At 49.3% G+C, this 25,424-nt stretch overlaps 1 protein-coding gene and 1 long non-coding RNA gene across 3 annotated transcripts in view; one reads left to right on the forward strand and one right to left on the reverse strand.

Annotated features, from left to right (window-relative positions):
- LOC119970683 (storkhead-box protein 2-like) overlaps positions 1–25,424 on the reverse strand; it is a 394,730-nt gene that overhangs the window by 201,877 nt on the left and 167,429 nt on the right. The window lies entirely within an intron of this gene.
- Positions 20,768–21,933, forward strand: LOC119970685. The gene is made up of 2 exons (XR_005461658.1): positions 20,768–21,592; positions 21,723–21,933. It is a non-coding gene; the product is annotated as an uncharacterized LOC119970685 (long non-coding RNA).

Raw genomic sequence — 25,424 nt, forward strand, 5'->3', positions numbered from 1 at the left:
AGCGGCAGTAGAAATGACACCCTGGATGTAGGTTTGCATAATAATCAACTCCTACGTCTTTATGAGTAAGATAATGATAGAACATTTACATTGAGCTGATTTTACTCCCTATAAATCAGCCTTGCTACAACTCAAATTGGGCAGTACTTTAATTATCTGCTCTGGGCATGGTAATGAATTATCCAACTGTTGCTTTGTCCATTAGGGTTTGAGAATGGTTATTGTTCTATTTTGGTTTCCTTATATGAATCCACCAACCACTTGGGGGCCTCAATAGGCACAAGGGTAGGTAGGTTGCTCAATGCCAACGACCTCCTCTCCGCCCCCCCCCCCCCGCCCCCCCATACACCCCCCATCCAATTTTAGCAGATCAAGAGCAGGTGGGTAGGCGGCAGGCAGGTCATCTGCTGGATTCTACATGCCCCTTCTCGTCCAGCACCCCTTGCTCCCCCACGTCATCAGACCTATTTGTAGGGTAGTGTAAAATCCAGCCCACAATATTGTTCCTTTCCTCTCAATATTTTGTAAAACCATGCTCTTCTTGCAAGATTTGTAAAATTCTTCATTCTTTGATACTTTGTACTCGTGTGAATGTAATTTGGGATAAGAGGACCTAAATGCAGCGTTGGTACATGCCAAGTGTTTCTAGTAATACAACATTAACACTGGTGCAGAACTGACATTTTACGTCAATCATCAATAATACCACCTCACATGAAAAGTTACATTTAGTCACACTTGGCGACTATTTTGTTTGGCAGCTTTCACCCACTCGACAATGATGTTACTGTCTTAATAATTATACTGAGTAGAATAAGTAGAATACAGTGTTAGATCTTGCACTTTGTTCAAACATTTTTTGTTTGTTTTACAGGAATGTTTCTGACCGCATGTTAGTAAGGTAAGGTTAAAACCAGGATAAAAATATTATCCGATTGTACAAAATTCACCATCATTAATTACTCCTCTGAAACTGACAGAAACTCTGGCATCCAGAAATTCAAAGTTGCTGTCAGTAATTCGACACTTCCTCTGTTGATGTGCCCCAGACTGCAATCACGTAGAAATCACTGAACTGATGAGAAGTTTCCCGTTTACACTATTAACCTTTCAGTAAAAGCCCGTAACAAAGCTTCTTGTTGAATGAGGTATAACTGGATTTTTAAGTTCCTAATTTAGCTTCATTATTACAGTGGAACCGCTTCACTTTTCATGAAAAGCTCATCTTATATCTGTGAAATATCAAAATTCTCTTGCATGATATGAAATCATCAGCATTTTTAAAACTTTGTTTTAAAGTTTGTACTTTAGTCCTATGTGTGTGCCCCAATTATTTATTTTGCTTTCTGTTAAATTGTTAAAAATTAAAATTTACTTAATGTTTTCATGTCTGTGAGAATATTTTTATACATTATGGGTTGTGGGTGTCGCTGGCTGGGCCAACATTTATTGCCCATCCCTAATTGCCCTTGAAATGTGTGACACTTCAGAGCGCATTCAAGAGCCAATCACATTGCTGTGATTCTGGAGTCACATGTCAGCCAGACTTAGTAAGGATGGATGGCAGATTTCCATTTGTGAACCAGGTGGGTTTTTACGACAATCATTAGACTTTTCATTCCAGATTTATTAATATTGAGTTTAAATTTAATTATCTACCGTGGTGGGATTAGAACCAGGACCTCCACAGCATTACCCTGGGTCTCTGGATTACTAGTCAGGTGACAATACCGCGACGCCACTGCCTTCCTGTAATGACATAATTTTTGTTGGAAACTTGACCACAAATTCAACCTGACGTGGGAAAACGGGAAATCCATGCCAGTGATTGCTAGATCAATGTGGGCAGCTTTCTTCAAGGTCAGCAGTGAGTACCATCACTTCACCATCGAACAGTACGGTAGCATAGTGGTTAGCACAGTTGCTTTACAGCTCCAGGGTCCCAGGTTCGATTCCCGGCTGGGTCCCGTCGGAGTCTGCACGTTCTCCCCGTGTCTTCGTAGGTTTCCTCCGGGTGGTCCGGTTTCCTCCCACAGTCCAAAGATATGCAGGTTAGGTGGATTGGCCATGCTAAATTGCCCTTAGTGTCCAAAAAATGTTAAGTGGGGGTTACTGGGCTACGGGGATAGGGGCTCTTTCTAAGGGCCGGTGCAGACTCGATGGGCCTAATGGCCTCCTTCTGCACTGTAAATTCTATGATTCTATGAACATGAATTCAGGGTCATCCATCTCCAACCTTTCGGGTTGGGGGTCGGACTGACTGGTCAGGCAACCGTTACGTTCAAGCTTCAATCTTGATGTAGGGCAGGGATAAACTGTTCAGGTGAAATAAAATTTAAAGAGTTATCTGGGGACTGAGGATTGTTTTTGAATGTACTGCCTCGACACTCTTGGCATAAATTTTCCATTCCAGTATATTTTTTCAGGTCTGCAGCTCCCTGAGACAGCTCTGCAGTTGCTGTCCTGAGGGAGCCCTGTAGACTCGCTCATCATGATATTCAATACCGGGGCCCTGCAAACTGCATACTTAGCCCCCTATTATACTCACTATTCACACACGGCTATCTGGCAAAATTTGGCTCCAACTCCATCTACAAGTTTTGTGATGACACAACCATAGTGGGCCGGATCTCGAACAACGATCAGTCAGCGTAAAGGAGAGAGATAGAGAACCTAGTGGAGTGGTGTAACGACAAGAATCTCTCCTTCAACATCAGCAAAACTAAAGAGCTGGTTATTGACTTCAGGGGGGGAAATATAAACTCATGGATAACTGTAGATTCTCCAGAAGTTTTCAAAGACTATGTGAAATGAAATGAAATGAAATGAAATGAAAATCGCTTATTGTCACGAGTAGGCTTCAATGAAGTTACTGTGAAAAGCCTCTAGTCGCCACATTTCCGGCGCCTGTCCGGGAATCAAACCGTGCTGCTGGCCTGCTTTAAAAGCCAGCGATTTAGCCCAGTGAGCTAAACCAGCCCCTTAAAGTTATGTTGTTCTTTTATTGTTTATTTACTGCAAGAGGTTTCAAGAAAACTTTGAAATACATCAGATACTTTGCTAAGGCTTTATTAATAACCTTATCATTTATTCCTGTAATTATTTGACACCTTGACCTAAAAATAGCAATTGTTGTGCTACTTTATCTCACTAGTGGGGTCTCCGTTGTTCTGGCTGAAGAATGGTCAGAGGAGATGAGGTCTTCAGGAGCAGCATCAGCTATCGCAGGAGAGGGGAATAGGTTGGGATTGGAGGCTGAAGTAGGCTCCTTCCCATCTCTGGCTATCCACGGTATATCCACACTGCTCCGTCCACCAGGACGTCCAGTGGCAAGTCCAAGAATCTGTGTGCACTCTCATCCTATCCGAGCCAGCCCAAAACAGGCTGCGAAATGTCAAGCAGCCCATTCCGCACATCGGTGGATGTTGATGGGGGGAGACCACGGACGGGATTCTCCCGCAACTGGCCGGATGGCCCAATGCGGATCCAAGAGCGGCGTGAAACACTCCGCCGTCGGGCCGACCGGAAGGTGCGGATTCCTCCGGTGCTGAAGGGCCGGTGCATGTGCAGAACCACCGGCGTGGTTCCGCGTATCCGCAGACCGGCCGGTGTGTTTCCTGTGCATGCGCAGGGGAATACTTCTCCACGCTGGCCATGGCGGAGCCCTGCAGAGGCCGGCGCAGAAGGAAAGCATGTCCCCAAGGCACAGGCCCGCCCGCAGATCTGTAGGCCCCGATCGCAGGCCAGGCCAGCCACCGTGCCCCCCCACACCCCCGGGGGCTGGATCCCCCTGCGCCCCCCCCCGAGGACTCACCTAGCCGGCCAACAGGAAATGATGGCTGCTCGGCCCAGCGGGGCCCGGAGAATTGCCGGGGGGCCACTGCCAACGGCCACCAACCGGCGCGGTGTGATCCTCACCTCTGCCTGAAAACCGGCACCGGAGAATACAGCAGTTGCTGTCGGGGCGGGATTCGCCGCCCCCCCCCCCCCCCCCCCCCCCCCCGTGTATTCTCCGATCTGGCGGGGGCGGGGTTTGGAGAATCCCACCCCAGTGTGGCGAATGTAATTCACACTGTATTGTATTGTGTAGTGTTATGTCCTTGTGGACTCTGTCTGTGAGCCGTTGCGCGGCTCTGCCCATAGGGGGAGATGAGGAGCTTGTACAGGGCTCCACCCTTGGCTCCGCCCATGGCCCCTCCCACTACCAGAAGTATAAAGTGCTGCAGCCGTGTGAGCCTGCCCTCGGTTCTTCTGGTCGCAGGCAGGCTCTGTTGTAAGACTATTAAAACCACAGTTTATTTCCAATCGTGTTCCGAGTGAATTGATGGTCACATCAATTTAATAGTCTGAGAAAACGTGAAGAAAACTACTATGGAATCAGCCCTCAAACCTGATCGACTAGAACTCGACCCGCAGGCTGCAGAGGTGAAGGAAATCTTCCTACACTGGCTTCGGTGTTTCAAGGCCTACCTGGCTGCATCGACCACCTCCGAGACTACAGAGGAGCAAAAGCTCAGTCTACTACACGCACGGGTGAACCATCGCATCTCTACGCAACTAAATTGTACCGACTCCTATACTGAGGCCCTTGCTATGCTTGACCGATTGTACGTGCGGCCGATAATCGAGGTCTATGCGTGGCACATTTTCACTACCCGCCGCCAGCGCCCCGCAGAGTCGCTGGAAGACGCCCTGCGCGACTTAAAAGCCCTTGCTCGGGACTGCAACTTTCAGGCTGTAACGGCCTCCCAACATATGGAACTCGCTGTCCGTGATGTATACGTTGCGGGTTCCGGTCTAACTATGTGTGCCAGCGACTACTTGAGAAAGGGGCCCAGAACTTGGAGGACACAGTAGAGCTAGCAACTACTATGGAGGTCGCGTTCCGAAGTCTAAACTCATTCCCCGCGGACCAAGCGACCCCATCATTGGCCCCCGACCAGCGACTGCCCAGGCCTGCACCACGCGGCCACCCACTCACACGTGCCATTTTTGTGGCCAGCCTCAATACCCACGGCAGCACTGCCCGGCCCGCAACGCGACCTGCAGCAGCTGCGGTCGCAAAGGACACTATGCCAGAGTATGCCTGGCGAAATCGAAACCCTCTAACTCCCCCCGCAGTCCAGAGCACTCACCCTCCCAACTCGCAGGCCCGCAGACCCCGTAATGCAGCGTGTCTGCCGAATCCGCCTCCGCCCGACACGTGCGACTCATGGGGGCCGCCGTCTTGGCAATCCTCCCCCACACGGCCGGCCATGTGCGATTCAGGGGGGCTGCCATCTTGGACGCCATCTTTCTCGCCACCCACCACGTGTGATCCACGGGGGCGGCCATCTTGGACGCCATCTTCTTCTTCACCCGCCACGTGCGATCAACGGGGGCCGCCATCTTGGCCATCAACCGAAGTTCACCTCAGCGACTACGAGCTCCGCGGACAGTCACCACGGGGCCACTCCAGCACTGCTGATCGAGCCGCTGACTACCCACAACTCAACGCAGTCATGTTGGACCAGTCGCGTCCGAAACACCTCCAGAGCTCGATGATGCCCGTTAAAATCAACGGATACAAGACACCGTGCCTCTTCGACTCCAGGAGCACCGGGAGCTTCGTGCATCCTGACCTGGTAAGACGCTGTTCGCTCCCTATCTTCCCTGCACGGCAAACTATCTTCCTCGCCTCGGGCTCGCACTCGGTCCACATACAAGGGTGTACCGTCGCGACCCTAACGATTCAGGGCGCCAGCTACTCTAATTTCCAGCTGTACGTACTCCCCGACCTCTGCGCCCCACTCTTACTCGGGCTCGATTTCCTATGTAATCTCAACAGCCTCACACTCAGCTTCGGCGGACCCCTACCTCCACTCACTATCTGCAGCTTAGCGACTCTCAAAATCGACCCCCCTCCACTCTTCACTAATCTCACTGCTAACTGTAAACCAGTAGCCACTCGCAGCAGGAGGTACAGCATGCAGGATAGAGTATTCATCAGAACCGAAGTCCTGCAGCTCCTACGTGAGGGAGTCATAGAGGCCAGTAACAGCCCCTGGAGAGCTCAGGTTGTGGTTGTCAAGACCGGGGAAAAGTTCCGGATTGTAGTTGATTATAGCCAGACCATTAACCGGTTCACGCACCTCGATGCGTACCCCCTCCCCAGAATTGCAGACATGGTCAACCAGATCGCCCAGTACCACATATTCTCCATGGTGGATCTGAAGTCTGCTAACCACCAGCTCCCAATCCGCCCGGAGGACCGCCACTACACGGCGTTTGAGGCAGATGGCCGCCTCTTCCATTTCCTCCGGGTCCCCTTCGGCGTCACTAATGGGGACTCGGTGTTCCAACGAACAATGGACCGAATAGTGGACCAGTACGGGCTGCGGGCCACGTTTCCGTACTTGGACAATGTCACCATCTGCGGCCATGATCAGCAGGACAACAACGCCAACCTCCACCGATTTCTCCAAACCACCCAGAAACTCAATCTCACCTACAATACGGAGAAATGCGTTTTCCGCACTACCAGACTAGCCATCCTTGGCTATGTCGCGGAAAACGGAGTCCTGGGCCTTACAACTCCCTCTCCCTCATTGTCCCAGGGCCCTCAAGAGGTGCTTGGGGTTCTTCTCTTATTACGCCCAGTGGGTCCCCCAGTATGCGGACAAAGCCCGCCCACTATTTAGGACCACACTCTTCCCACTGTCAGCTGAGGTCCGCCAGGCCTTCAACTGCGTCATGAGGACATCGCCAAAGCCGCCATGCGGGCGGTGGATGAATCCATCCCCTTTCAGGTGGAGAGTGATGCCTCAGAGGTCGCTCTCGCCGCCACTTTGAATCAGGCAGGGAGACCAGTAGCTTTCTTCTCCCGGACCCTCTCCGCTTCGGAACTTCGACACTCCTCAGTCGAGAAAGAAGCTCAAGCCATTGTGGAAGCCGTACGGCACTGGAGGCACTACCTCGCAAGTAGGAGGTTTACCCTCATCACCGACCAAAGATCGGTTGCCTTCATGGTTGACAACTCGCAAAGGGGCAAAATAAAAAATGATAAAATCTTGAGGTGGAGGATCGAACTCTCCACCTATAATTATGATATCATATATCGACCGGGAAGCTCAACGAGCCCCCAGATGCCCTGTCCCGCGGCACATGCGCCAGCGCGCAAGACGACCGCCTGAAGGCTATCCACAATGACCTCTGCCACCCGGGGGTCACCCGGCTCGCCCACTGCGTCAAAGCCCGAAATCTGCCTTTCTCCACCGAGGAGGTAAAAGCCATCACCAGGGATTGCCCGATCTGTGCGGAGGGCAAACCGCACTTCTATAGATCAGACAAGGCCCACCTGGTAAAGGCTTCCCGGCCCTTTGAACGCCTGAGCATCGATTTCAAAGGGCCACTTCCCTCGACCAATCGAAATGTGTACTTTCTTAACGTCATCGACGAATTCCCCCGCTTCCCCTTTGCCATCCCGTGCCCCGATATGACCTCCCACATAGTCATCAGAGCCCTGCACAGTGTCTTCACCCTGTTCGGTTTCCCCAGCTGCGTACACAGCGACAGGGGTTTGTCCTTCATGGGCGACGCACTGCATCAGTACCTGCTCGACAAGGGCATTGCCTCAAGGAGGACTACCAGCTACAACCCCAGGGGGAACGGACAGGTGGAGAGGGAGAACGCGACGGTCTGGAAGACCGTCCTACTGACCCTCCAGTCCATGAACCTCCCGACCTATCACTGGCAGGAGGTCCTCCCCGACACGCTCCCTGCAATTAGTTCCCTCCTATGCACCGCCACCAACCAGACCCCCCACGAACGATTATTCATTTTCCCTAGGGGCACTACCATGGGGGCTTCGCTCCCATCCTGGTTGAGGACACTTAGCCCGGTCCTCCTCCGGAAGCACGTCCAGACACACGAAATGGACTCGCTAGTAGAGAGGGTGCTACTGCTTCACTTGAACCCCCCACTACACCTTTATTGAATACCCCGACGGCCGTCAGGACACCGTTTCCCTCCGGGACCTGGTGCCTGCAGGATCCACCACTACCACCACCACCCGTCGAGGTACCCCTCACACTACACCCCACCCGACCCCTCACGCCCTGCGCCCCCGCGCCTATAGGTTCACTGCCCACGCTCTGCGTCCCCGTGCCTATAGGCTTCCTGCACCCCCCTTCGCCCGTCACATCGGCCAGGAATGAAGCTCGGACCTAAACACCCCCGGAGTCCACCCTCATACCCACACCGACCGTCACCGCCCAGCCACCTGAAGAGGCTGCAACCCCGGTGCTCCGCCGATCCCAAAGGACGACTCGGCCACCGGACCGGCTCAACCTGTAGACCCGTCACCCCCACCGGACGTGATTTTTTTACAGGGGGTGAATGTAATTCACACTGTATTGAATTGTATAGTGTTATGTCCTTGTGGACTCTGTCTGTGAGCCGTTGCGCAGCTCTGCCTATAGGGGGAGATGAGGAGCTTGTACGGGGCTCCACCCTTGGCTCTGCCCATGGCCCCTCCCACTACCGGAAGTATAAAGTGCTGCAGCCGTGTTAGCCTGCCCTCAGTTCTTCTGGTCACAGGCAGGCTCTGTTGTAAGACGATTAAAACCACAGTTTACTTCCAATCGTGTTCCGAGTGAATTGATGGTCACATCACCCACATATACTGCTCCCCCAAAATTGTGCCTAACCAACATCTGAATACTAAACCTGCAGCTACTTCGGTTTTAGCAACTCCAGACAAATTCAAAATATGGCAATCATCAATTAGAACCAAGTCTGTGTGCTAAATTCAGACCGAAGAGGGGTCCCCCTAATTAGCACAGTACCAATTTAATACCTGTTTTCACATTTTTACCACAATAACCCGCTGCATTTCTTAACGTAAATACTGTCAAACCTTTAAAGTGTCTGTTTTGCAACAATACACAATACCTTTATTGCCGTACGTGAATTTTTGCATCACATAGCAAGTTGGGCAAGAAGATTTTTTAAAAACATAATTCATCGCATTTGTTTAAGGTTGAGAAATCACATTGATGTTAAACAGGCTGAAATATTGGTTCTTTGCAGATGAAACATACTGTGATAAGTCTGTGATGATCCCATCTGTATAATTGTTGAACCATTAGTTATCATTCTACATTTTTGTAAGGGCTGAAGTACAATTTGTCAAGAGCAGTAATGTGTCCCCATTTGATCTAATTCACCTCATCATGTGGCACATGTAGTCACATTTCATTCCAAGGTCAAATTCTTCACCTTCCTGCCATTAGTATTATTTTCATCAAAAACAAGTTATGCCTCAGGGAAAATAAACTCTACATCCCTGTCTTTTACAACATCAAGGGGCTGTCAATTCAATCCTAACCTTAGTAAGAGGGGGTTGAGGGGTCGAAAATGAATCCAGAATTGTGATGGGCATGAGGAGCAAAGGAGGGTTCGGCCAATGCATGTTACTTGGAATCCTCTAGGCATAAGCTTAGCCAACAGATGTTCATGTTATTTTTGTGTTTAATATTATTTATTGTGTGCTACAGTTCACTCAGGGAGACCAAGCTGCTGTGGCAACATGCATTTTTGCCTAGAGCTATGGGTAGTGATGATAGAGGCTCGGACTTTCTTTCCATCTCACATCTGACCATCTCCCCCACTCTTATCGCCCTGTCATTGGCATGTGTTCGAAGGATTTGCAGGTCGATAAACAGCCTGCTGTGTTGCAGCACGAACGCAATGTGTATGGCTGTCAATTCCCGGAGAGGAACTTATACCGTGAGCTTCTAGCTCAGATGTAGGTTCGCTACCTGCTATACCTTCAATTCACAGTGAGGCAGAGAGAGTGAGTGAACAGTAGGCTTTATTAGTCATGAACTTACCGAGCCAGAGCCAGTAGTACAGATGAATGCCGCCCACAAGAGGCTGGCCTGTATATGCCCCAGTGTGGGCGGAGCCAGAGGCGGAGCCATACCGGGTTACAGTACAGTACCTGGAAGCAGTTCATATCACCACTTCCAGGTCATAGGTCACAGGTTATGGCATCATGCATGTATTATGGTGAATACATTCACCACATTCACCCCGTTAAAAAAAATCAAGTCCAGCGGAGGTGACGTGGGGTCATTACATTTTCAGTCTATCTGGAGTCCGGATCGTTCTTCGCAGCTCTGGCGGTGCAGCGGGCACAGTTGTCGCAGGTGGTGACTCCACGGGCATTGTGTCTGGAGCTTGAGCCTCAGTCCGGGGTGCCGGAGACAGTTGGGGTGCGGGGTAGGGTGGGGGGTAATGGGTGGCGGCGGTGTTGGCACGGGGCAATATAGGAGACCCAGTGCTGTGAGTGGCGGCGGGCGTCCAGGAGGGGGAGATGTAGGGGGGGGGCGTTGGTGGGGGAACCAGCTGGCGCCAGGTCCCATAGGGAGACCGTATCTTGCCGTCCGTTCTGGTGCGCGATGTAAGTGTACTGGGGGTTAGCGTGGAGCAGCTGGACCCTCTCGACCAGGCGGTCGGTCTTATGGCTCCTCATGTGCCTCCGGAGAAGGACTGATCCTGGTGTTTTCACCCAAGACAGAAGCGAGAACCCAGAGATGGACTTCCTGGGGAAGATAAACAAACGATCGTGAGGGGTTTCGTTCGTGCCATGCAGAGGAGCGATCTGGAGCGAGTGGAGGCCGTCAGGGAGGACCTCCTGCCAGCGGGGAATTGGGAGACTTCTAGACCTAAGGGTCAGAAGAACGGCCTTCCATACCATCGCGTTCTCCCTCTCCACCTGCCCGTTTCCTTGCAGGTTATAGCTCATAGTCCTGCTCGAGGCAATGCCTTTGTTGAGAAGGTACTGACGCAGCTCATCGTTCATGAACGATGTGCCCCGATCACTGTGGACGTAGGCAGGGAAACCAAACAACTGTGCAGTGCCTTTATTATGGTGGCTGAGGTCATGTCGGGGCAGGGGACGGCGAAGGGGAAGCGGCAGTACTCATCGATGAAGGTGAGAAAGTACATATTCCGGTTGGTGGAGGGGAGGGGCCCTTTGAAGTCAATGCTTTGGCTCTCAAAGGGCCGGGAGGCCTTTACCAGGTGGGCCTTGTCTGACCGGTAGAAGTGTGGTTTGCACTCCGCGCAGACTTGGCAGTCCCTGGTCATAGAACATAGAACATTACAGCGCAGTACAGGCCCTTCGGCCCACGATGTTGCACCGTCCTGTGAAACCCTTCTAAAGTCCCTCTACACTATTCCCTTATCGTCCATATGCCTATCCAATGACCATTTGAATGCGTTTAGTGTTGGCGAGTCCACTACTGTTGCAGGCAGGGCATTCCACACCTCTGACATCTACCTCTGACATCTGTCCTATATCTATCTCCCCACAATTTAAAGCTATGTCCCCTCGTGCTGGACATCACCATCCGAGGAAAAAGGCTCTCGATGTCCACCCTATCTAATCCTCTGATCATTTTGTATGCCTCAATTAAGTCCCCCCTTAACCTTCTTCTCTCTAACGAAAACAGCCTCAAGTCCTTCAGCCTTTCCTCATATGATCTTCCCTCCATACCTGGCAACATTCTTGTAAATCTCCTCTGTACCCTTTCCAATGCTTCCACATCCTTCCTATAATGTGGCGACCAGAACTGCACACAATACTCCAAATGCGGCCGCATTTGTACAGCTGCAACATGACCTCATGGCTCCGAAACTCAATTCCTCTACCAATAAAAGCTAACACACCGTACGCCTTCTTAACAACCCTCTCAACATGGGTGGCAACTTTCAGGGATCTATGGACATGGACACCGAGATCTCTCTGCTCGTCCACACTACCAAGAATCTTACCATTAGCCCAGTACTCTGCCTTCCTGTTATTCCTTCCAAAATGAATCACCTCACACTTTTCTGCATTAAACTCCATTTGCCACCTGTCAGACCAGCTCTGCAGCTTATCTATATCCCTCTGTAACTTGTAACATCCTTCTGCACTGTCCACAACTCCACCAACTTTAGTGTCATCTGCAAATTTACTCATCAATTCTTCTACGCCCTCCTCCAGGTCATTTATAAAAATGACAAACAGCAATGGCCCCAAAACAGATCCTTGTGGCACACCACTAGTAACTGGACACCAGTCAGAGCATTTCCCATCAACCACCACTCTTTGTCTTCTATCAGCTAGCCAATTTCTGATCCAAACTGCTAAATCACCCTGAATCCCATGCCTCTGTATTTTCTGCAATAGCCTACCGTGGGGAACCTTATCAAACGCATGGTCATGGCCTTGACCTCCTCGGAGGAGAAGGGCAGATTGCGGGCCTTAATGAAGTGGGTAAGCCGGGTGACCCCTGGGTGGCAGAGGTCATTGTGGATAGCCTGAAGTCGGCCATCTTGCATGCTGGCGCATGTGCCGTGGGACAGGGCATCTGGGGGCTCATTGAGCTTCCCAGGACGATACTTGATATCGTAGTTGTAGGCGGAGAGTTCGATCCTCCACCTCAAGATTTTATCATTTTTTATTTTGCCCCATTGTGCGTTGTCGAGCATGAAGGCTACCGATCATTGGTCGGTGACGAGGGTGAACCTCCTACCGGCTAGGTAGTGCCTCCAGTGCTGCACGGTTTCCACTATGCCTTGTGCTTCCTTCTCGACCTAGGGGTGTCGAATTTCAGAAGCGTGGAGGGTTCTAGAGAAAAATGCTACTGGCCTGGTTGGGTGTGGCGGCCAGTGCAACGTCTGACGCGTCGCTCTCTACCTGAAAAGTGATGGATTCATCCACTGCTTGCATTGCGGCCTTGGTGATATCGGCCTTGATGCGGCTGAAGGCCGCGCGGGCCTCATCCGTCAGGGGAAAAGTGGTTGTTTGAATCAGTGGGTGGGCTTTGTCCCCATGGTTGAGGACCCACTGGGCGTAGTAGGAGAACAGCCCCAAGCATCGTTTTAGGGCCTTGAGGCTGTGGGGAGGGGGGAGTTCTGTGAGGGGGCGCATGCGGTCGGGGTCGGGCCCTAGGACTCCGTTCTCTACGACATAGCCGAGGATGGCTTGTCGGGTAGTACGGAAGAGCATTTTTCTTTGTTGTATGTGAGATTGAGGGATTGGGCGGCCTGGAGTAACCTCTGGAGGTTGGCGTCATGGTCCTGCTGGTCATGGCCGCAGATGGTCACATTGTCCAAATACGGGTATGTAGCCCACAAACCGTACTGGTCCACCTTTCGGTCCATCATTCTCTGAAAGACCGAGACTCCGTTCGTGACGCTGAAGGGGACTCTGAGGAAGTGGAAGTGCCGGCCAACTGCCTCGAAAGCAGTGTACTGGCGCTCTTCCGGGCGGTTTGGGAGCTGGTGGTAGGCTGACTTCAGATCGATCGTGGAGAACACACGGTGCTGCACGATCTGGTTGACCATCTCCGCTATGCGGGGGAGGGGGTACGCATCGAGTTGCGTGAATCGGTTAATTGTCTGGCTGTAGTCCACAACCATCCGATTCTTTTTCCCGGTCTGGACGACCACACGTGCGCTCCCAGGGGCTGTTGCTGGCCTCGATAATCCCTTCACTCAATAGTCGCTGGACCTCCGACTTGATAAACATCATGTCCAGCGAACTGTACCGTCTGCTCCTGGTGGCGATGGGCTTACAGTTAGGAGTGAGGTTTGTAAAGAGTGAAGGGGGGGGAAGGGGGAGACCTTGAGGGCCACAAGGCTGCACACTGTGAGGGGGGCATGGGTCCGCCGAACTGTAGGGTCAGGCTTCGGTGGTTACATTGAAAGTCTAATCCGAGCAGTAGGGGGGCGCAGAGGTGGGGGAGGACGTAGAGCTTAAAACGAGCGTACTCTGCGCTCTGCATCACGAGATTGGAGGTACAGTACCCCCGGATCTGAACCGAATGTGACCCGGAGGCAAGGGAGATTGTTTGGGAGGCTGGGGGGAGAAGCGCCTTACCGTGTCGGGGTGGACAAGGCTCTCTGGGGTCTCATGCCCATTGACCCTGACGACCATCATGGAGTTCTTCAGCTGTTTTGGCTGCGACTGGTCGAGCGTGACGAGGGTGCCCAGCTGCGGGTAGTCTGTGTGGTCGGTGGAGTCACAAGATGGCGGCCTCCATGAGTTGCACGTGTCGGGCTGGGGCGAAGATGACCAAGGCGGCCGCCTCAATCGGTCGCATGTGTCGGTTGGTGCCGGGCCGACGGCCAAGGCAGCCCCCATGAGTAGCATGTGTCGGTCGGTGTTGGGGCCGGCGACCAAGATGGTGGCCCCCACGAGTCGCACGATGCCGATGACGCATCTGACGGGGGCGTTCCGGGCAGGCACGCAGCCGCATTGCGGGGTCTGTGGGGCTGCGAGTCCATGGGTCGGGCCTGGTGTGTTTTTGATTTCTGGACCTTAGGCCGGCCCCAAACAGATTCTAGCGAAGTGCCTCTTTTTCCCCACAATTGCTACACATTGCTGTGTGGGCTGGGCAGTGCTGCGGGGGGTGTTGGCCCTGGCCGCAGAAGTAGCACTGCGGTTCCCCGGGCTGGGATGGCAGACGCGCGGCACAGGCCTGCGACATAGTCGGGTCCAACGGGGGTCTCGACGAGGGTGTCCACAAGGGGTTTGGCAGGTCCGCGGGGAACGCGCTGAGGTTCTGGTAGGCCACCTCTAGTGAGGTCGCTAGCTTTACCGTTTCCCGCAGGTCGGAGGTCCCGTTTTCCAGCAGGCGTGCCTGATATAGTTCGAGCGGACCCGCGCCACGTAGGTGTCCTGGATCTGTGAGTTCATGTGTTCCTCCACCGTCACATCTCGATAGCTGCAGTTCCTCATAAGTAGGGTCAGGGTTTCGAGATACTCGTCCAGCGATTCTCTGGCGCGCTGACGACGAGTAGTGAGGAGATGGCTGCCGAACACCACATTTTCCGGCTTCACGAAGTGTGCCTTGAGATTTGCGACCGCCGTCTCGTACGTGGCCGCTTTCTTGATCATTACAGAGATTCAATGGCTCACCCGGGCGTGAAGGAATTGCAACTTGAGAGCCTCTGTGGGAGGTGTTGAGAAGTCGTCTAGGTAGGCCTCGAAGCATCGGAGCCAATGTTTGAATATTTTGTTGGCTTTGGACGGGCGGGCGTCGAGTTCGAGCCTGTCTGGCTTTCGAGCGGCTTCCATTGTGCTGTCTATGACTAATAAATTGATATACCTTCAATTCACAGTGAGGCAGAGAGAGCAAGTGAACAGTAGGCTTTATTAGTCATGAACTTGCCTAGCCAGAGTCAGCAGTACAGATGAATGCCACCCACAAGAGGCCGGCCTATATATGCCCCGGTGTGGGCGTAGCCAGAGACAGAGCCATACCGAGTTACAGTACAGTACCTGGAAGCAGTTCATATCACCACTTCCAGGTCATAGGTCACAGGTTATGGTATCATGCATGCATTATGGTGAATACACTCACCACACTACCCTCTGTGCCACAAGACCTCCTGTCACCTGTCAAGTAATGTAGCAGTCTTCCACAGAAGGAGGCAAAGCAGCCTCCACTTGGTGCTGATGACCTGAATGAGCTGAACTGTTAACTCTATTTCTCTCTCCACAGATGCTGCCAGACATGGTGAGCATTGCCAGCATTTTGTGTCTTTATCCCACTCAGTAATGCAAGTGCAATTGATCTAAACCATCCCAGGTTGTTGAAGTATCACTGAGGCAGCCATTCCTGTTGTGCCCTCACCCTCCTTAGCCTGTCAGGTTGGAGATGCAACTTGGGACTGCTTCGCCGTTGGGAAAAAGGGGTTCACCAGGAAAATCCCTGTTAATTGTCTCCCATCTTGCCTCAACTATGGGGATTCTCATCTTATCCACCAATCTGCCACCAGGACAAGCAGCCAAAGGCAGAATCACAGCAGCAAAATCAGCCTGACACCATTTTTTTTCACCCAACACTGTCACCATTAGCCCTCCCACCACACCATCTGACCCAAACCTTCAAGGACCTGGGAAGATTTCCCCCAAAAGTATAATTGGAATGGTCACTTCAGATTGTGTTCAAGGGAAGCATGGATTGAAGAACTTGTACAAACATCATATTGTTATGAACACTAGACTTTACATGATAATTATGTTTTGAACTGTCTCTTTGATTTTAAAATAAAATAGAATGCCTTGGAATAAGGGCTGGTGTGAAGTTGTACTGAACTCTGCCATGTGACAGGCTCATATAATGTGGTCACCATGGGGATAGGTGGCCCAGGTCAAACCCTATTGGAAGTCAGGTGCAAGCTTTATTACCTAAACACAAAGGAAGAAACAGCTGACCTTACTGACATACAACCCTACAGGCTCTCAGAGTCAGTCTGACCGAGTGTTTTGGGGGAAGAAGACACACAACAGGTGACGCCAGGCCTAAGAAAGTTGCTTTTGGGTTAATGTCTAAGTAGACTGCTGGTGAAGAAGGAACCCCTGTTTGAGGAAACAAAGCTTGTTATGGTGAGATCATAAGATATTTTAAAGGACACTGGAAGATTCGCCCCAGCAGAGCAAGGAGAAGAGAACCTGCTGAATTCTCAGGAGACATTTGGGAGTTCTCTGTGATCCTTTGAATAGGTCACTAAGAAATGCATATTTCTATACGTTATTGGTCTCTACGGGGATTGCGACAATATCCCTCTCTTTGACCAATGGCCTCTCCAAGCATGCCTTACCTGCTGGCATCAATGAACCCTTATAGCTAAAGAAAAAAACCCCTCTTTTACCTGGAAAGATATTAGCTGTTCTCAATTTTCAACTATGAATATACTCTTACAAATCTCATCTGGTGGGTCAAATTACTACTTTTTAAAATAAAATTGAATTTTCTTATTCAGTACCATTGTAATGCGAATTTGCTGGTGATTGTCAATTATGGACAAAGACCGACATTCTCACCCTATTAGGAAGAATTTCATTTCAAACTACATTCTAGCTCCCTTTTGGCATTGCTTATCTGAAAAGAAGTAGCCTCTAGCTGCTCTCTAGCACGATGGGATTAACATTATGCACTGCCTGACCCAAATAAGTACATGTACTCCAATAACAAGGAATACGAGACAAAACGATTATCCTTTGCCAAATACTGTTGAGTCACTGTGAGTGAAATGAGTTCCACAATCTGAGTGCAGCTCCCAACAAGCTCAACTACAGTGAGCAACCTCTCCAGGTTTGGCAGGATCCGCTTGAAAAGACTAGAAATGTCAAAGCTGCAGTGATAAGATCTGAACAATGTTCACATCAGCCAGAATTCCCTCTGATACATAGAACCATGAACTCAAATAGATTGACAGCCCATTTTTTGTGTTTGTGCCGCTCTTTGCCAGAGCAATCCAAGACAGATTCCGCATCCCACTCTCTCCTCGAGTGTTGTATCTTCCACTGCTTCAAATGTTTACAGGACTTTTCCTGAATAGGTTCAGAGGTCCCCGCCTTAGCCATCCCTCTAAGAAGAAATAAAAGACACCAACCTCAGGACACCTCAAAGCGTTTTACAGCCAAATAATCACTGTCGAAATGTCATCACGATTGTAGCATAGGAAATTTCAAAGCATCGCATGCTCCAACATACCCCTATGTAAATAGATTTTTCATGACCTCCCTTCCATTTCCCAGTACTAATTTTAAATCATCCCAAGACTGGCACCAGAACTGGAGAATTATTATAGTCTTTCTCCAAAGAAGCTATTAAAACACCTCAGAATGTTTCCTCTTATTAAATCACCTCTTAATATTCTCTATTCCAGAGAAAATAGTCTTGGGTGAGGGAGCGGGGTGGAGTAGGGGCTGCGAGTTGAACTGTCGTCAATAATGGAAAAAGGCAGATTTACATGGATTAACTATCTGTTCTAATGCAAAATGATCAAACAGGCTATGTAAGGGATGGTCAATCCTATATTACGCCATTGCTGAAAATTAGAATTACATCCCCACAATCAAGAACCTTTTTCTTCAAAAACGATTGCTTATTGTTTGCTTTTTTATGCTACTTTTGGGGACATGTTATTTGTTTGTTTTGATCTAGTATGTTGCACTCTGCCCTTCCTCTGTTTTTGTATTATTGTCTCTTACTGCAGTTTGCATTCATTCAGCTTCTGGCCATGACAGAAGTTGCTTTTGGATAAATAAACCATTTGATGATGAAAGTTTGGTGGGGGGGGGGGGGATTTTCCTGCCGTTCTCATCAGTGGGATCTCCCAGATGCACCGATGGCGAACCCCTGCTGCGCGTTTCCCGGTGGTGGGGGCGCGGATTTAGTGGGAAATCCCATTGACAGCGGCGGGACCAGGCGATCCTGGTCCGGCCACCTCCTGCCGCTGAGAAACGTGCCGCAGGGGCAGGCAGAAAATCTGCCCCCCTCAACTGGTTTCCAATCCTTGGCATCATTAGATAAAAGCAAATTACTGTGGATGCTGAAATCTGAAACTCAGCACAGTAGGGAGAGAAAAGAGCTCATGTGGGAAATATTTATACCGTGGAGTGAGAATGAAAGATGAGTCACAGCCACAGAAACCCAGGGAAACCGGGTGTTAATGGCCACAGAAACCAAGGGGAAAGAGTGCTAATGGCAGTCCCCAGAGAGGACAAAAGATGTGAAAGGTCAAACAGGAGGGAAACTAACATCAGAGGATGAACTGTAGGTGTGGAGGGAGGGGAAGGGGTAAGCAAAGAGGAGAAAGGTGGATAAGATTGGGAGGAAAAATTAAATGTATATTAAGAAAGAAATGGTAAAATACAGTTAAAATGAAATGAAAACAAACGGGACGAGGTGGGACTGATCATCTGAAGTTGTTGAATTCGATGTTCAGGCCGGAAGGCTGTAACATGCCTAACCGGAAGAAATGAAATGAAAATCGCTTATTGTCACAAGTAGGCTTCAAATGAAGTTACTGTGAAAAGCCCCTAGTCGCCACATTCCGGCGCCTGTTCGGGGAGGCTGAGATGTTGTTCCTCCAGTTTGTGTTGTGCTTCACTGGAACATTGCAGCAGGCCAAGAACAGACATGTGGGCATGGGAGCGGGGTCTTTTGTTAAAATGGCAAGCAACAGTAAGGTCCATGTCCTGAATGCGCACAGACCAAAGGTGCTCAGCAAAGCGATCACCCAGTCTGCGTTTGGTCTCTCCGATATAGAGGAGACCACATTGGGAGCAGCGAATGCAGTAGACCAAATTGGAAGAGATGCAAGTAAAATGCTGCTTAACCTGGAATGAGTGTTTTGGGCCTGGGATGTTAAGCATGGAAGAGGTAAAGGGGCAGGTGTTACACCTTCTGCGATTGCATGGGATGGTGCCATGGGTGATGAGAGAGGTACTGGGTATGGTGGAGGAGTGGACCAGATTGTCTTGGAGGGAACGGTCTCTGCGGAATGCTGATAGATGAAGGGAAGATGTGTTTGGTGGTGGCATCACGCTGGAGTTGGCGAAAATGGCAGAGGATTATGCTTTGCATACGGAGGCATACGTTCTCACATTTCATCCCACCAGCCTCAGTATGCAAAGCATAGCATTTCACTTGCAACTCTTCCAATTTGGTCTACTGCATTCGCTGCTCCCAATGTGGTCTCATCTATATCGGAGAGACCAAACACAGACTGGATGATCGCTTTGCTGAGCATCTTCTGTCTGTGCGCATTCCTGCACCTTTCTCCTCTTTGCTTCCCCCTTCCCCTCCCCACACACCTACAGTTCATCCTCTGATGTTAGTTTCCCTGCTGTTTGACCTTTCACATCTTTTGTCCTCTCTGGGGACTGCCATTAGCACTCTTTCCCCTTGGTTTCTGTGGCCATTAGCACCCGGTTTCCCTGGATTTCTGTGGCTATGGCTCATCATTCATTCTCACTCCACGGTATAAATATTTCCCACTTTCTCTGTCTGTGAGCTTGGATGTGGAGATGCCGGCGTTGGACTGGGGTAAGCACAGGAAGAAGTCTCACAATACCAGGTTTAAGTCCACCAGGTTTGGTTCAAACAGTAGCTTTCGGAGCACTGCTCCTTCCTCAGGTGAATGGAGAGGTATGTTAGCTTTGACAAAGAGTCATTGGACTCGAAACGTTAGCTCTTTTCTCTCCCTACAGATGCTGCCAGACTTGCTGAGATTTTCCAGCATTTTCTCTTTCGCCTTGGCATCATTATCCTGGTGAATGTATTCAGCATGCTCTCTATAGTTTTAAAATGTTTTTGGTAATGCTTTATCTAGCTGAGATCACACTCTCAGGAAACTATACAAAGCTCCATATTCATCCATGTTCTTCAGCGTGTTTCCATGAAGTCACGCTCCTGGTCCTTGACTTTCTTCCAAAATATAATGGGGTGAATTCTCCATCCTGGGAAGCGTGTTTCCCGATGGGACGGAGAATCGAAAAATCGGGATCGGCATCAGGCGAACGAGATTCTCCGACCTCCCCGCTGCAGTGGGATGTAGTTTCACACCCAAGCATCAGCGAGAGGATGTAAATGAATGCAAATGGGTATTAATGACCCATCTGCATCTGTTTAGATGGCCTAATCTCCGGCCCTTGTGTTCCCTGGACCGCTGGTCCGGGAATCATGTGGGCAGGATTACTAGATCTCACCAAACATGAGCCTGATGCGGTGGTCCTCTGGGTGGGCCAAGGGGGTGACCCCTTAATGTAGCTGCCTCCAAAGTCCATCCGAGGGGTACCTTGCCTCCGCACAATGCATAACTCGCCTGTTCCTCCCCCCCCCTCCCCCCGAGACCCCCATAATGAGTTCTGCTAATTAAGTTCTGCAGTAGCATTTAGTGCTTTTGCTAAATATTTATGTTGTGCTTCAGTTATTTTGGACGGGATCTTTGCGTGTTTTGCAGCGGAGGCGGTGACCCACCATTGGCTGGCGGCGAGATCTTCCGGCCCTGCCGCTGTCAATGTGGTTTCCCCTTGTTTTCACCCTCCGTTGCCGGAGATCGCTGTTGGCACGACCAGAAGATCGCACCGGCGGGAAAGGTTGTGGAAATACCGCGATAATCTTTTCAATACCATCAAAAGAAGGTGGATAAAACAAACTGTACCCTGACGTAAACAGGATGGAAGCAACATGAAAACAAGAATTGTGCATTTTGCAAGTGAAAATGCTAATGGCTAGAAGCAATGGACTTGATGTTTTGTTGTGTGTAAACCTACGTTATACAAATCCCCTAATGAAATGTCACTGGTTTCAACTGAAAGTTTAGTAAAATTGTTTTTCTTCATCTTTACACACAGGGGAAAATGTATCCCAAAGTATTACATGGTCACTCATTTCTTTTCTTGCCTGCAATCACAGCAGAACAAAATACTGGTAAATCCTGCTGGAGGCTAAAGCTCAGTGAAGCATTTAAGCTGCCATGCGCTAAATCCTTCCATAATGTTGGAAGTACACAGAATGTCCTTAATCTGATATTGATTAAAACTCTGGCATGCATTCAAGTAATTAGAACTTTTTTCTTAGTGCACTAAATGGTACAAAACCATTAGCCAAATAAAACATAACATATTCTTGTGCTGCAGTGCGCTGAAGGGAATTGCAACATTATGCGCAACAGAATCTCAACCTGAAGCTGCAGGTGCGTAGTTCAAAATGCTGGAAATACGCACCTGACTGAAAACACATTCATCCTGCCCATGGTAAAATAAAAAATATTTTATTGTGAATAACAGAATATTTATTGTTAAATTATATTTATAATAGGGTATATATATCCTGATTCTTTCTCTCATCCTGACTCGAAACGTTAACTCCCTTCTCTCTCCACAGATGCGGTCAGGCCTGCTGAGATTGTCCAGCATTTTACGTTTTTGTTTCAGATTCCAGCAACCGCAGTCATTTGCTTTCTGAAAGCTATTTAGGCTAGATTTATGTGGGGAGACTGAACACACGTCTCTGGAATTTTGAGTCAACATATTTATGTTTAATATCATATATATTATTTACATATTTGAATAAAATAAAGTGAATGGTACTCAAGTTTCCATGAAAGTACTTAAGTTTCCATGCTGCACACATTTATACAATTCTGTATTTTCTAATATTTATGTATTTCAGGTATGTATACTATTTATAGAGGGGGGCGGCATGCTGGCACAGTAGTTAGCTCTGCTGCCTCACAGTGTCAGAGACCCGGATTCAATTCCAGCCTCGGTTGACTATCTTTGTGGAGTTTGTATGTTCTCCCCGTGTCTGTGTCGTTTTCTTCCGGGTACTCTGGTTTCCTCCCATGGTCCAAAGATTGTCAGGTTAGGTGGACTGGCCATGCTAAATTTCCCCTTGGAATCCAAAAGGTTAGATCGAGTTACAGGGATGGGGGATAGGGTGGGGGAGTAGGCCTCGGCAGGGTGCTCATTCAGAGGGTGGGTGCAGACTCGATGGGCCAAATGGCCTCTTTCTGCACTGTAGTGATTCCATTCCATGTTCTAGATTGCACATCTGGGACATCGCTCATGCTTCTGTATTCTCTCTCTAATTATCGTGAGGTAATTTTGTAAAGTCCACTGCTGGTGTGGAGCCTTGCTTGCCTGGGTTGCTGACCAGGAACTGCAGGTATGCTGTGCTGGTGGGCTAGGCTCCTCATCAGAAGGATTAATCCATTCACCCAACTGCAATGTGTGACTAACTTAGGGTTATTTATTTAGCGGCAACATCGACGTGCTTAGATCTCTTTCATTTAATCTAACTGCTGCATTTGAGTAGTACTAATTTATACTGTCCCGTAACGCCATAGGAGATCCACTCGTCAGATCTGAAAGTGAATGCACGCACTTTTTGTTTGAAGGGCTGGTGGCTTCGGTCAGTGTCCATAAATCTCGCTGCAACACTTTCGTCATGCTGGAGGAGCTCCTTGCCAACTTATTATCCAGGTTAAAAATGAAAATTCGGACTGCTGGAAATTGTTTTTGGAAAGAATTGTCCATTTAAAGTACAATTGCTACCAGTATTGAGATTGCAAAACTTTGATATAGGTCTGAGTTACAATCTTTGGATCTGCACTCAAAGATTGCCTGTCAAATTAAACTATCATTAGGAGAATGGGGCGTTCATTTCATGGGCAAATTGTATAGCCAGAGTCATCGTGCTGTCTTATTTTAGTGGCTCACAAACTGAAGACACTGGGGCCCCTTGGCAGCCTCAGCTACACTGAAACGGCCTCACCACACAAGAACAGTAACAATGTCAAGGATCTGAAAGGCATAGCGTTGCCAAGGAAACATTCCTGCTGTTCTCTTTCGTTCACTTCAGCCGTTGCCAGGCCTCTTTCTATCCGTGCTGGAACTATAAATTGAAAGCACGAGCCCCCAAGCTTGTGGGACGATACTTTCGAAAAAACTGAGGCTCAACTCAAGAGAGTTAGTTGGTCACTGAGCTGTACAGAGCAATAAAAATCATTCCCCAGCCTGTGCTAAATTGGCCAATCTCAGTGAGGACGACAGGAGGAACGCCACAATTGGCCTCAGGTTCTGCAGATCAGCGATGGGGCAAATTCACCAAGGTCCCCGCTCCTGGTAACTATTTATGATTCCTGCTGAGAGTGCACGTGGGAAAGTCGGGTGAGGAAGGGATTGGATTCAACCGCAATGCTCCTTCACGACTGAAAAGCCTGTTGACATACGTGAATGATGGTCATTTGGGCAAGACGCCAAATTGTAATCAACATCCAAGTAATTGTATTCCAGCAGAGTATCGCCCCATTCAGGAGAATATGGGAGGGGAGAAAACTGGAGATCAAATCTTAGGAGGTGTGGGGGCGCAAAAATGGTCTCTGTATGGGAGAGCGCTTGAGAATCAGAGCACAGCTCTATTTCTGTTCACACATCAATAAATAGGAATGCAAATTGAAAAGAAATTCAATCAGTAATGCAGCCAGAAATACATTTGGCCTAGAAAGGCTTCAGAAAGTCTAAATTATCTTGAGTGTAGCCAGCATTACAAAGGATTTAGAGAATATTACTGCTTGTCAAATTAAGTTGTATACGTCTAGTGAGCAGTAGGCTTCTCTAAATCTTCTTTAATGCCAGTTATAGTCAAGATAATTTAGGTTTTATTAGCACAGTACATAATGTGCTATGGATACGATTTCTTTTTACATCAGTCCCCACTCTGTGTTAAACCTGAATTACTTAATCCTTCCATTATGTTATATAAATGGAAAGAGCAGAGCTGACAACACAAAGAAAACTCCCAACATCAGAAATACACTGCAAGGCACCAAAATAAAATTCCTTGGTATTAAGACACTTTAGCTACTATTCCCAGTTGGCAGTTTCGTATGTAATGAGTCAGTTGGCGGGAAAGGTATGGATTGTATTGAGTGGTGGCAGAGAGTGATCTCAAAGACTTGGGGAGGGGAAGGAAAGGGAAGAATGAATAAAGGTAACAAAGAAAATTTGAAACACATTGCAAAAACCACATATATCATGGGTGGGATTTGCCATCCTGGCAGACCCGCTCTCTGGTGCAGCGCTCCCGCGCTGGCAGTGAGGTTTCCCATTGTGGCCACCCCCACGCCTTCTGGAAATCCACATTGTGAGTGCGCTGCCGGCAAAGCAGAGGATCCCACCGACGGAGAATCCTGCCCCATACCTTTTAGGTCCCATACCACATCCAAGTCTAGGCAATGGCTTCCCAAATGGTATCCAATGTTACATATTAATTGGATGCTGATTTTTCCAGCATCCGCAGTCTTTTGCTGACTCTAATTTCCCTTACCTCGGAGCTGCTTTCACACCTTTACCTGAGAACAGGAGGGCTCAACAGAGTGCGCCTGCATTATACCACTCAATCGCTGATAGAGCAGAACACTGAGTCGGCGCAACAATTTATGAGATGAGGAATCATTGAACAACACTGGCATATATTGACACCAATTAGAATGTTGGGCAGGATTTTCCAGCGGTCCCCACCAGCGGCAGACTCCCACCGCATGTTCACTGGCAGCAGACAATAGCAAACCCCGTTGGCAGCAGCGGAACCAGAAGATCCCGCCACCAGCCAGTCGGAGGACTTCTGGAGACCAGGATTGTGCTGAGTCTGAGGCAGATGATGAGCTTCTGGTGCCAGATGCTGGATGTGTAGTAGGATACATGGGAATATCTCGGGGCATTTCCCTGAGGGTCTGCGTGCATGGTCTCTGTAATGGAGGAGTCCATGAGAATCTTTGAATATTACATAACATTAATTTTATTGTAATGGCCCGAGTGTGTATGGTTCTTATAGGGGAGGTGAGAGTAGCACGGGGTTGAACTTGATTGCACAGACTGCGGTTGGAATTTGGGGTCCTGGGTTTTGTGCATCAAAATGTCTTGTATGGAGCTCACCCTTGGCATAAGTTGGATTCAATGCTGTAGCAGCGTAGCTGAGGTGTAGATTATCAAGAACTCCCTGCTGTCCCTGCCTTTTTGAAGGTTCCTGACGTTGCCTCCACATCCTCACCTTGTGTTGGCCCAGACTCTTTAACAGTCGATT

The sequence above is a fragment of the Scyliorhinus canicula genome, chromosome 8, assembly GCF_902713615.1.
Source record: "Scyliorhinus canicula chromosome 8, sScyCan1.1, whole genome shotgun sequence".
Taxonomy (NCBI): domain Eukaryota; kingdom Metazoa; phylum Chordata; class Chondrichthyes; order Carcharhiniformes; family Scyliorhinidae; genus Scyliorhinus; species Scyliorhinus canicula.